The following is a 13407-nucleotide window of genomic DNA, read 5'->3' as shown; positions in this document are numbered from 1 at the left end:
GACTCTGCATATTTTACTGCTTCAAATTTAGCAACCATACTTTCGACTTTCAGCTCCAGGTGTCATCCACATTATAAATGTTAACTTAATATAATGAATGGAACGAAATGCGAGTATTATAAGGAATATACTTTGGCTATTTTGGTGTAAACAAGCACACGAAATCCACCTACATTAAAAGTTACATAAAAATATATTCAACTTCATCGAATTGAATTAGTTTATGTTACTTTAAATGTAGATGGATTCATATAATTGTTGCCATGGTTGCGCTTCGTCGTTTTGACCTTCTTTTGACTAAACTAATCGCTTCTAAAACTGTAAATTTACTATTAACTTTTTTACTGTATAATGAAAAATATAATGTAAATAGTCGCAGTCAGTTATCTCATAATACACGGCTCATACAACTTTTTCCAGTAGATATCCTCTGTAGACCGCTGTTAATCACATCCTCCATGATATTCATGCATTACGCAAACGAGCATCATTAGGTAGTTTGTCATGTACGCCATAAAATAATAAGCAACAATGTGCTGTACAATTTAATTAGAATCGGAATTTCAAGATACGACCATTCCTACTAACACGAAAAATAGAGACAAACAAAGAAACAATGTACATAATTTTAAAGGGGCGCCTAAAGGACCTACAAAAATCGTTTTTCATCATATAGTCATTGATTGTATGCGCTTATTTATCATATTACTGAAATCGCTTACCACGTATGTTTTATCTGTGAATGTAATGTGTGTCAACTGTTCATTACATTGATATTGTTTATATTATATTACACATTAATTTCGTGTGTATTAAATTTTCCTTTGAGTTTACATTTATCATTATGTGCCAAATATGTTACCTTCAGTAATTATGCTAACATAATAATAATAAATTTAATAATAATAATAATAATAATAATAATAATAATCATTATTATTATTATTATTATTATTATTATTATTTAGCCAGGTACGCAGGCACCAAAGAGGTGTACATTTATCAAATAAATCCATAAGCATTGTTGTAATTTTTTACTGCTTTATAATCCAAATGCTGTTTGGAAGCTGAATGAGGTGCAAATTATGGACTTAACAATGAAGAGAATATAACCAAATTACTATTTAGCATTAGATTAGCTTTTCTTGGACAGAATGTACTTTGTTATATGAAAATTATCACAAATATAGTTTCATGTTGAATTTTTTAAAGAAAATATCTGATTGATCAACTAAAGAAAATGCCATTCATTTTTATAATGAGCGTTTCTTCATCATGGAGTTAATAATGATCCATTGCTTTGTAGCTCCTTCTTGTTCAAAAAAAGAATATGCTGAAAACTTATGTCTTTAAGATCTATATCATTTCTTTTGCATAAGGTAACAAACAAATATTCGTCACGGTTATGTTCCTTGACGTCTTCAACGTTAACTATCAATAATGCAGATTACAATGTACATACCTAAAGTAATAATCACCTATGACATGTAGTCGTTCAACACCGACTATTTCAGTATAATAATTTTTTTTTATATTTTTTTTTTTTTTATATTGATTAAATATACCTTTAAATGACACTAATTTGCCTTTTGTGGTGTGGATTCTAATACAACAAATTCCCTTGGAAGGCCATTATTTATACGCCCCGAGAGCAAAATCAATGTTAAGTTAAGTGAACATTTTCGAACGAGGTCAAACTAAATGTGTGATCGACAAGTAGAATCCGGATTGAATGGCACATGTTGTCAAGTCACAATAAAAGCAGCGCTTGTTGAATACAAATTCGTACTAACTTGTTATTTGTAATGACAGTCCCGAAATCCTCTTTTCTTTATCCAATTTAGTACGTGGAAACCATTGTAGATTTCCTTGGTGATACATTAATTTCGTCTTGAAGTTGATTGTATACCATTTAAGGTGCAGAAGATTCAGCAATCATAACTGAATGATTGAACAAACTTTGAACTAGTTTTGCATTACATTCTAGAACAACATCTCTCTTTCTCTCTCTCTCTCTCTCTCTCTCTCTCTCTCTGATTGTAAACTTGACAGGAAAACCGACAGAGAGAGAGAGAGAGAGAGAGAGAGATTGTATGAGAAAAGATAGTATGTTGCGTCAAGCATAATAATGGCTTCACCAACTATTACTAACTTTCAGACTTTTAAATTACATCTTATGTGCCATTCATATCAATTAGCATATTTTACTATTCGGTATTATCGACTCACCAGAAATCAGTCGATATAAATAGCTGTGTTTTGTACATATAGATATCAAATATATTGTATTTGAGGGTACACTTTCAACGTGTAGCGTTGAGCCAAGACTTCTTGAAGTCGATGCATTTCATTAATGTCACAGGCCGTCTATTTGGATAGGCCTGCCTCCTATAATAGGAGTTCTGCTTCGCTGTTTGGCTCGGCCTGATTGTCGAATGTCCTCCCAGGCTCTGTTCCATTCTGGCATGTCGTTCTTGTAGGAATACGTTCGACCCACGAACATGGCCCGGGCGAAACACATCTGGTCTTGGGCGTTCTTAATTTGAACAATCCTGCGTTTTGTCCTGGGAAAGTCCTCCACCATAACACTTTTCTGCGCATGTTTCCTTTCGGAGGGTAACGTGGGTCACGTAAAGTGTAGCTTTGCCATCGGTGATGTGATATTGTCATTGGATTGCTGAACGTGTTGCATCTTGTCCATGAGTTTTGAAGGTACTAATTCTGCCGTGCTGCTAACTCGATCCAAACGGTTGACTTCAAACTGTCGTGATAAATGGAGAGATTCAAACGATCGTCTTCTTTGGCTTGACATTGGGGCTTCAGTTTGGTTAACAAGGAATCCCAGAAATCGGTGATGAAACCTTCTGCTTCGTCGAGCGGCACCTCGGTTTTTAAAATGTTAAACTTCACTTTGCAAGTGTAGGCCGTGGTTCTAAATATTCTGGAGGAACGTTTTTCCGTCTCTCGAATGAGGTAATTATTTTATGTTGCTATTGGCTGATTTAGAATGGAGGAAGAATTTCTTGGTCTGGTAGCAGACGTGGAAGGTGTTAATTCAGGTTTACTCATGTCTTGAGCCAAGACTTCCGCTCGTTTGCGAGGCGAGATATCACGTTATGACTTCTTACTATCTTTTTCTGTTCTCTTATTCAAATTGTGCAATCGTTTCATCTTATCAACAAAATTGCATATAACAGGGTTTTACATGCAACGGAACCTATATATAGAGTGTTCATTCAACTCCCAAACAGTCAAGATGGAAGAGCCAACAGAGATGGAGCTTCTGGTAAAAGCTTTGATGGGCGTCATAAGAAAGTTTACTTCAGAAAGGGCGATTGACCACTCCTCCTACTTTCAAGATAAAAGCGAATATATTTTCTATATCTGTCAGACGAACTGGTGTTGGGCTACAGAATTTCGACAAAGTAAAAGCAAAACAGTAGTTGAGAGAGACAAAGGTCAAGATACTTTTTATCATTGTCAGGACATTGGTCGTCAGAGTGCACTAAGAAAAAATAGAACCAACCAAATAAACAAAAGAATCTAGAGACGACTTCCGAAGATGGAGAAACCATGCCCATCCAGAGAGGCGAGAAAAGAAACATAGGAAGATTGTTGTTGTTGTTGTTGTTGGGTTTAATGCCATTTTTTTCAGCACACGATAGGCTATGCATGGCGGCCAGTATTAATGGTGGAGGAAGAACCCGGGAAAACCACGGAAAGAACCACCGACCCACGAGAAGCTACTGGCAAGCTTTCTCACATACCCACATTGGCTGAATCCGAGACTCGAACCGGCGCAGACAGATGTGAGATGGCAGTGATTTGTAACGGAGAGCGCTTTGGACCACTCGGCCACTAGAGGCCCCAAACATAATATTCCTAGACGGAGGAAGAACTCGTGCCAATAAATAAATTCAAAAAGAGCGAGTAAAAGAAGAAAAATGGACTTTAATAATGTGATGTGACATGTTCATTGTGATTTTCAAAAAGACAGAATATACCAGAAATAAATCGTGTCTCTTATTCTTGGTTTTTTAATACGGACATACACGCACGCACACACTCATATATGTCCATCATGCAAACTTCATGGATAAAGGATTTTTAAGTTTTACTTGATTTGGCAATCTTTGAGTAGTCTCTCATTTCTACAGATTTGTGTGGCTCTGAAAAGGTTAGTTGTGTGGTTGTTCTCTACCAAATTCATGAACTGGACGCATTGAGCTTTAACTGCCTTATACCCTTTGCCACGACCAAGTCCTACTTCTTCACCTGATAAGGTAAAGGATTTGGTAGTGATCGCTGCTGCTGCGAGTCTATCAATTTTAGTCGGAGCAAAGGTAGTGATGAGTGGGTTTGAATGCTTGGCACGAGAAAATCTTTTCCTCCTGGGTCGATATAAAGAAGTCTGATGCATTTGTGCAAGAAACCTTAACTCTGTCAAAATTTATTGTAGCTCCATCAACTCTCGACTTTCACCTTCCTTCTTCTCTCTTTCGCACTTGCTGTTCTTTTTTTTTCTTTCTCTCGTGTTCGTCGATCTCTTCTTGCTTGTTGCTGTTGAATGACAAAGGCTTGTTCTGCTTCCCTGTGTTATTGTAAATATTTCTCTGATTCTTCTCTCTGCCTCTGTCTAAAATCATGTACCCAATATAAGGACGAGAAGGCTGTGAAGATATTGGAACCGGTACAAATTCTTTCGAAGGTGAATGAAAATCTGCCAAACCCCAATGAAAATCATTCTCTATTGGAAGCTTAACATTTGTCGTTGTTGTAGCCGCCATGCCATAAATTCTTGTCTCCTCCGCAGGCGCAACCCCAATACATGGTCTTCTTCGTTTCCGCCATGCTGAATACGGACGCAAATGCTCCTATTTACTTTATATGACGACACTCATAACTCTCTTGTGATTGCAAGATCGACTGCGCGCGCTGACTGAATTTTTTTACGCGCCGTTGTATTGGTGAAATATGTCAATCAGTTTAAATCCTACCTCATACTATAAATAAAAGCGGTTCGCCTCGTGATTTCACCTGTTCTCATGACAATATGTTGACAAATGTTGAGTCGTATACCATAACTCAAAGATGCTGTTCAGCCCGGACTATCAGTTTTACGTGCCATAGTCATGAGGATTACAGATACGGCTATTTGGAAGAGACGGATTTATGTGGATAAGCAAGGCTATCTGAAGAGACGTACGGCCCCGCTGTTAGACGAAGTTTAAGGAAGGTACAGAAGACCAGTACCATTCTCTGTATGTTAACTGTCTTTGGTTGACAACCCCCGACAGCCCTTTTCAGGACCACTCATATGACTTGAAAATATATACTCTCTGACTGTTGTCTCCCAAAAACCTTTTCTTTGCGTTTGTGTTGTATAAGTTTTGTCACTGTTTTCAACTTCAATCACAAACAAAATACTGCTTTGTTTTTGAATAAGTATTTGTTTGTTTAGCTATGTTACGTTTGACCCTATAAATCCTTTTGACCCTATAAACATTCAACACAGAAGTGTCCATACCTTCCTACAGCAGCGTGTATTGAGGTCAACTCGAACACTGTTATTAAGTTCCCGCCCGTTTAGTCTATCGAAAATAATATTGACCCCCAAGTGCCACATATCACTACTTGTAATCATTTATTGCTCGTAGGTGGATCGCATTCCTTTTTAAATGTCACAAAACCTCTAACCCCTCAGCTGTGCTAGAGAAGTCTACCAAAAGGGAGACATGGAAGTGAAATGCAATTAGTGGATCATAAATTTCTTCATTAATTGTGCTTGGATCATGCTAACTTCAATTTACCAAGTTTGGTATCTCTCTTTATGTGATAACTTCTCTCTCTCTCTCTCTCTCTCTCTCTCTCTATATATATATATATATATATATATATATATATATATATATATATAATGATCGAAAGATAAGATAATAGATATTTTAAAAAATTACAAGTGAACATGTTTCAACATTTACAGTTTAGGTTGTCACATTTTCCAAGGTAATCCATTTCAATTTAATTATGTTTATGCATACGCTTCGCTATTTATCCTTTCTACAATTAATACCCATGGCAGTGGATACACACTTGCTTTACTCTTTCTCTAGTTAGAAGGAGGAAAGATAACCTACCTTGCTTTGAGATAGGTCCGTTAGCCCACTGACTCTTTCGATTCATCGTCATTTCACTCAAGTTCCTTTAAATGTGGTTTCGTAAATGTACAGTTATGCACAAGAAATGTCCCCAAATACTAATGATTGCTTTTTCTGCTTAACCTTGTAAGCGATTACGATACAATAGGAAGGATGTGGTTGCTATTGGTCATCTTAGTATCCACCAAACAATCTTTTCAATAGGTATGGCTCTATTTAGCCTACCTGAACTGTAAATAATGGTGGGTATATGTGTTGGCAATGAGATCGTATGTAATAGCGGTATTGCGAAAGACCTCGTATGGATACATGAATAAAGCTCTATGTCTCAGAAGGGCTGAACAATGGACGAGGATTGCAATAAGAATCATCAACTTGAACGGCTGAGAGGTTTCTGGCTTTATTTAACACCCTGGAAAAGATATGCATAAAGTTTTATTTGAAAATTAAGCTGCATTTGTAAACATTGTTTATATATTTATTGCTCAACCCGTCCCGTTACAATATACTGCTTCATATTCGATGCTAAACATTATCCAAAACTAATTCATTTCCCTCAACTTGACAGTCCAATTAGATTATCAGCTAATTTTTAAAACCGTTGTTCTTACGTTAAAACAGTCAATATTAATCAATTTATCAAACTCCAATTTTATATAATATTATCACAAAATCGAAACCAAACGATTGCATTGCATTATCCGTGATACTCATGCCGTTGAAAGTATACGTATACAATTGTAAAAAGTATCATGTAACTAACATAAGCATCTACTTTTTCGTATTGAACATATATAAACGTTATCTTAAGTGGATTCACTGCCTTCAACTGGACGGTCCCGTTGTAATTATCAAATAATATTCCAAACTATTGTTCTTGTGAGAACGCATCTGCCAATAATCAACGTAATACCTTCCATATTTTTTAAAATACCGTCACAAAATCCTTTCAGTGTAAAATGTTAATAACTCAGTGAAGCTAGGTTTATCTGCTTACTTTGTGATCGATGCTGTTCATTTGTACAATACAAGAAGGTTTGCTTATTTACATATAAACATCGTGGCCGTATTAACCTGGTATGTGGCTTCGCTTTTAATATTTTCCCATCGGAGACTGATAAAGCAGCACTCTAACAGTAGGATTCGCGCGGTGACATACAGTGAAGATCTAGATGCTTAAACAGAGATTTTTTTTTTTTAAATCGCGATTGCTATGGATGAGCGTTATTTGGCTTTGGCAGAAGAAATGGATTTATTAACATAAGCCTCATTAGTTAAAGAAATATGAAAGTAATAGGCAAGAGACAACCCTACGCGTTAAATCCAAAAACAACAAAAATCTGTTGCCGATCGCTATAAATGCCAATGAGAGTAGGTACAAACTTGCTTTACTCTTTCTCTAATTAGAAGAAAGAAAGAGAACCTACCTTTTATTGTGATGGACCCAACAGCCACCCGTATATTTCGACTTGGCCTTATTTGATTCAAATTCTTTCAAACTTTACTTTCGTACATGTTGAGTTATGTGAAAGAAACGTCCCAAACAGCTTATTATGGGCGACATTTAAAGTGATCACGTTACAGTACGAAGGATACAGGTGTTATCGATCATCCCATTCTTTATGATCTAAAATATTCTGTAGCAATTACTCTAGCTAGCATACTTAACTATACAAATTTCTTGCAAACAATAGTGGCTATATTTACTGCAATGAGTTGAGATTTAATAGAGGTATTGAAAAAGATATTATATAGTGCCACGTATACAACATTGTTTCATATGTGCAGAATGGTGGACTAGGAACGTGGAGTTTAATTAGAATTACCAGTCTGGAAGGCTGAGATATTTCTAGCATTATGTAAAACAATTTATGAGGAGTGTATACAGCTTAGTTGGAAAACTGAGCTGCAATTATAAGTTTTGTTGATGTATTTATTGCTAAACCCGTTACGTTAACAAATGCTAATGAGGTCTCGAGTTCGAAACTAGCGGCGGCATCACAGACATTTTTCTATTTTGTTTTTTTTTTTATATATTAAATATTTTTAAAATTCGCCAAACCCAATTTTTTTTTACTTTTATATATATTTTTTACTTTAATTTTATTCCTGTCATAGGATAGGCAAAATAACGTAGTTTTATATGTAAACAGACACATTTGACTTTCTTTTAAATTCGCTGATCCTATTATTTTGTTTTTCTTCCCTGTCTTATTACGGGTAATTGAACTAGTACGTATAGGAAATGTGAAAATGACTACTTTAAGATATTAACTTTTTAAACTTTTGATGACTTTAATCGTATCTTTAATGAACTAGTGATTTAAAATTAACCATTTACAAGATGATACTAATAACGGTGAAGAACGCAACGGATGAGCGGACTGTATGTAACAATATATCTGTATAGGTTTCTTCTTTAAATTTTTGTCTCCGTATATTCGCTTTGGAGACATTAGAAATGATTCTTTAGCTTTAATGTTTCTTTATCTTAATAGGATTTTACTTTTGTTCCTTATGTAACATCACATTATTAATTTTTGCCTCAAGTACCAACTGTTTAAACGATATAGACAGGAAGTGAATGCTTTAAAAGGCTACTGTCCAGAGTGACCAAAGGACACGCAAAAAAAAAATCAATATTACAATTTTATTGCTGCATCGCTCTTCAATGTATCAAAAATTTTATCCGGGTCGCCAATGCGGTCCTACATGTCAGTACAACCAGTTCTCTCATTTTGTAAAAGATATTTCGGCATCTTATCTTCAGACACTAATTTCGAGCCAAGGAACATTATATATTCACAGTTTGTAAGGAATCCAGTTCTACCTTCTAAAGTTATGAAAATATAATGCAGGAAAACTGCAAAACTTCATGTAGATATTTAGCTGAGCCACACTACTCAAAGAATATGGTTAGAGACTTTTGCAAAATAAAATATAAACAATTCAGATCTTAGATATGATTTTACAATTTGTGTCATTTTGATAACCATATATATATATATATATATATATATATATATATATATATATATATATATATATATATATATATATATATATATATATATAAGTTTTTCTTTATATACTTTTCTGAGAACTGAGCAATCTCTTTTAAACAAAAATAAATCTCTTCGTGGGCTGGGGGAAAGCAGAGGTGGGCCTTAGAGCTGCAAATGGTAATTTATGCAAACATTTTGCTGTATTTTCCGATCGCAAAACGTTGAAAAATTAATACGAACTTGAGTCGTTCACATCTTGAAATATCATACTGTCATCTGCTTTTGGGCACATTACATAATAATCACATTTAAACTAGCCAATAGCCCATCATAGCTTTGGAATTAATACAAAGCAATGAATAGTACTCCTGGCCAATAACCCATCATAGCTGTGGAATTATTACAAAGCAATGAATAGTAGTCATGATCAATAGCCTATCAAAGCTGTGGAATTAATACAAAGCAATGAATAATAGTCCTGGCCAATAGCCCATCATGGCTGTGAATTAATACTACGCAATGAATAGCAGTCCTGGCCAACAGCCCATAATAGCTGTGGAATTAATACAAAAACTATGAGTAGTAGCCCAAGCCAATAGCCCGTCATGGGTGTGGAATTAATACAAAACTATGCATAGTAGTCCTGGCAAATATCCCATCATGGCTGTGGAATTCATACAAAGCAATGAAAAATAGTCCTGGCCAATAGCCCATCATGGCTGTGGAATTAATACTACGCAATGAATAGCAGTCCTGGCCAACAGCCCATAATAGCTGTGGAATTAATATAAAGCAGTGAATTGTAATCCTATCGAATAGCCCATCAAAGCTGTGGAATTAATGCAAAGCAATGAATAGTAATCCTGACCATTAGCCCATCATAGCTGTGGAATTAATACAAAAACTATGAGTAGTAGCCCAAGCCAATATCCCGCCATGGGTGTGGAATTAATACAAAACTATGCATAGTAGTCCTGGCAAATATCCCATCATGGGTGTGGAATTAATACAAAGCAATGAATAATAGTCCTGGCCAATAGCGCATCATGGCTGTGGAATTCATACAAAGCAGTGAATAGTAGTCCTGGCCAATAGCCCATCATGGCTGTGGAATTCATACAAAGCAATGAATAGTAGTCCTGGGCAATAGCCCATCATTATTGTGGAATTAATACAAAGCTATGAATCGTAGTCCTGGCTAATAGCCCATCAATGCTGTGGAATTAATACAAAGCAATGAACAGTATTCCTGGCAAATATCCCATCGTGGGTGTGGAAATCATGCAAAGCTATGAATAGTAGTCCTGTCCGTTAGCCCATTATAGCTGTGGAATTTATGCAAAGCAATAAATAGTAGTCCCGACCAATAGCCCATCAAAGGGGTGGAATTCATACAAAGCAATGAATAGTAGTCCTGGGCAATAGCCCATCATCGGTGTGGAATTATTACAAAGAAATGAATCGTTGTCCTGACCAATAGCCCATCAATGCTGTGGAATTCATACAAAGTAATGAACAGTATTCCTGGCTAATAGCCCATCATGGGTGTGAAATTCATACAAAGCTATGAATAGTAGTCCTGTCCATTAGCGAATTATAGCTGTGGAATTTATGCAAAGCAATGAATAGTAGTCCTTACCAATAGCTCATCATGGTTGTGGAACTCATGCAATGCAATGAATAGTAGTCTGGGTCATTAGCCCATTATGGGTGTGGAATTAATACAAAGCAATGTATAGTAGTCCTGGCCAATAGCCCATCATGGGTGTGGAATTATTACAAAGCAATGAATAGTAGTCCTGGCCAATAACCCATCATCGGTGTGGAATTCATGCAAAGCAATGAATAGTAGTCCTGGACAATAGCCCATCATTGGTGTGGTATTCATACAAAGTAACGCTCATCATTGGTGTGGTATTCATACAAAGTAATGAACAGTGGTCCTGGTGAATAGCCCATCATGGGTATGGAATTAATACAAATCAGTGAATAGTAGTCCTGGCCAATAGCCCATCTTGGCTGTGGAATTCATACAAAGCAATGAATAGTAGTCCTGGCCAATAGCCCATCATGGCTGTGTAATTAATACAAAGCAATGAATAGTAGTCCTGGTCAATAGGCATCATAGCTGTGGAATTCATACAAAGCAATGAATAGGAGTCCTGGCCAATAGCCCATCATGGGTATTGAATTAATACAAAGCAATGAATAGCAGTCCTAGCCAATAGCCCATCATGGCTGTGGAATTCATGCAAAGCAATGAATAGTCGTCCTGGTCAATAGCCCATCATGGCTGTGGATTTCATACAAAGCAATGAATACTAGTCCTGGCTAATAGCCTATCATGGGTGTGGAATTAATACGAAGCAATGAATAGTAGTCCTGGCCAATTGTCCATCATGGCTGTGGAATTCATACAAAGCAATAAATACTAGTCCTGGCCAATAACCCATCGTGGCTGTGGAATTCATAGAAAACTATGAAAAGTAGTCCTAGTGATCTAATATCAGAATGAGATGACATTCTTGATCTGAACACAAGGATGACAAATATACCATGGGACTGTATTAGTAATGGTTGAACAGATGTATGACGAACCTGAAAATATTTTGGTCCAAACAACCTAATTGTCTGTCTGTCAGAGAGAGAGAAAGAAAGAGAGAATACGAAATATTTTATTATCTCCATATTGGCACACAATGGTTGCACTCTTTTATATTTTACATTGATAGCTTCGATAAGAAAAAATTTAATATTCAAAAGATGAAATTAAATGCACAAGCTGTATAGTCAACACACGAGCTGTGTAGTCGACAGACAAAACTGTGTAGTCAACACGCAAGATGTTTTGTCAATATACAAGATCGTACGCGGTTTGCTCAGACAACATTTTCCTGAGAAGAAACGTTTAACCCTCGATCTAAGTTCGTCCCTCGTGCTCCAGGAAACAGTTTAGATCCCTATAAACGTACCGAAGAAAGTGAAGTAATAAATTTCCAAGATCATTTATTCTGTCTGGAATTGTACGCATACTCTATATGATTATACTTGCATCACGTTGAGCTTACTCCAGACCAGAAAACAGGCTGCCTAGTATTACCAACAGAAATCCAAATGAAATTAATTTACTTATGATGTATTTGTCGTTTACCTCGGAACTTTTAAATCCGTTCGAAAATAGAAGCGTGTTATTTTCGTGTTTACGTTGCTACAAGCGGTTTACGATTGCGCAAACTGTGTTGTTGTTGTGGGGTTTAACGCCATGTTTCAGCACACGATAGGCTATACATGGCGGCCAGTATTAATGGTGGAGGAAGAACCCGTGAAAACCACGGAAAGAACCACTGACCAACGAGAAGGTACTGGCAAGTTTTCTCGCATACCAACATTGGCTGAATCCGAGACTCGAACCCACGCAGACAGAGGTGAGATGGCCATGATCCGTAACGGATAACGCTTTAGACCACTCGGCCACTCGGGGCCCCTCGCAAACTGTGACCTATTGAACTGAATATATATATATATATATATATATATATATATATATATATATATATATATATATATATATATATATAGAGAGAGAGAGAGAGAGAGAGAGAGAGAGAGAGAGAGAGAGAGAGAGCTGGGAGTCGGGCTAATGATTACATATATAGGTGCTATTTAGCCACTGAGTTTTACTGAAGTGTACATTTACAAAACTTCCTGACTGTTTTGTAGAATATTAACACTTAGGCTAAACATAACTAGAGATAAAATTGAGGTATGTCGCATTCGAGTCGACCTACCGAGACAGTAGAGTTCTGATTACAATATATCATCACAACATAGTGACATTCCGGTTTCTGATGACCAATAATCATTTGACACAAAGCTCCAAGATGTCTGAAAGGACTCAGAAAACAGTACCAGTGTCTACATTAAAATGCGAGTTTAATTAATATTTATCCGATGTGAATTAGACGTGTGTCATTTTAGTGTTTAGTTTGCTAACAGCTGGTAATAAAGAGCAAGGTTCCGTCGATTTAACCGCAAAATGTTATATGTGACTGAAAGACAGGAAAATATGGGTTGGTTTGTGTTTAACGACATGTCAACAAATCAAGGCTATTTGGTGCATATTGCATGGGAGTACGGCGCTTCACCCAGAGACACGGGAGCCAATCCAGAGTAGGATTCGAACCCGCAACCAGTTGAGCATGAATTCTGCATGCTAACCATTAACTTGTCCAAAGCGACTTCAA

Source organism: Sinohyriopsis cumingii, chromosome 17 (genome assembly GCF_028554795.1).
Source record: "Sinohyriopsis cumingii isolate HCF-2022 chromosome 17, ASM2855479v2, whole genome shotgun sequence".
NCBI classification, from domain to species: Eukaryota; Metazoa; Mollusca; class Bivalvia; order Unionida; family Unionidae; genus Sinohyriopsis; species Sinohyriopsis cumingii.
Note: the sequence above shows the minus strand (reverse complement) of the source record.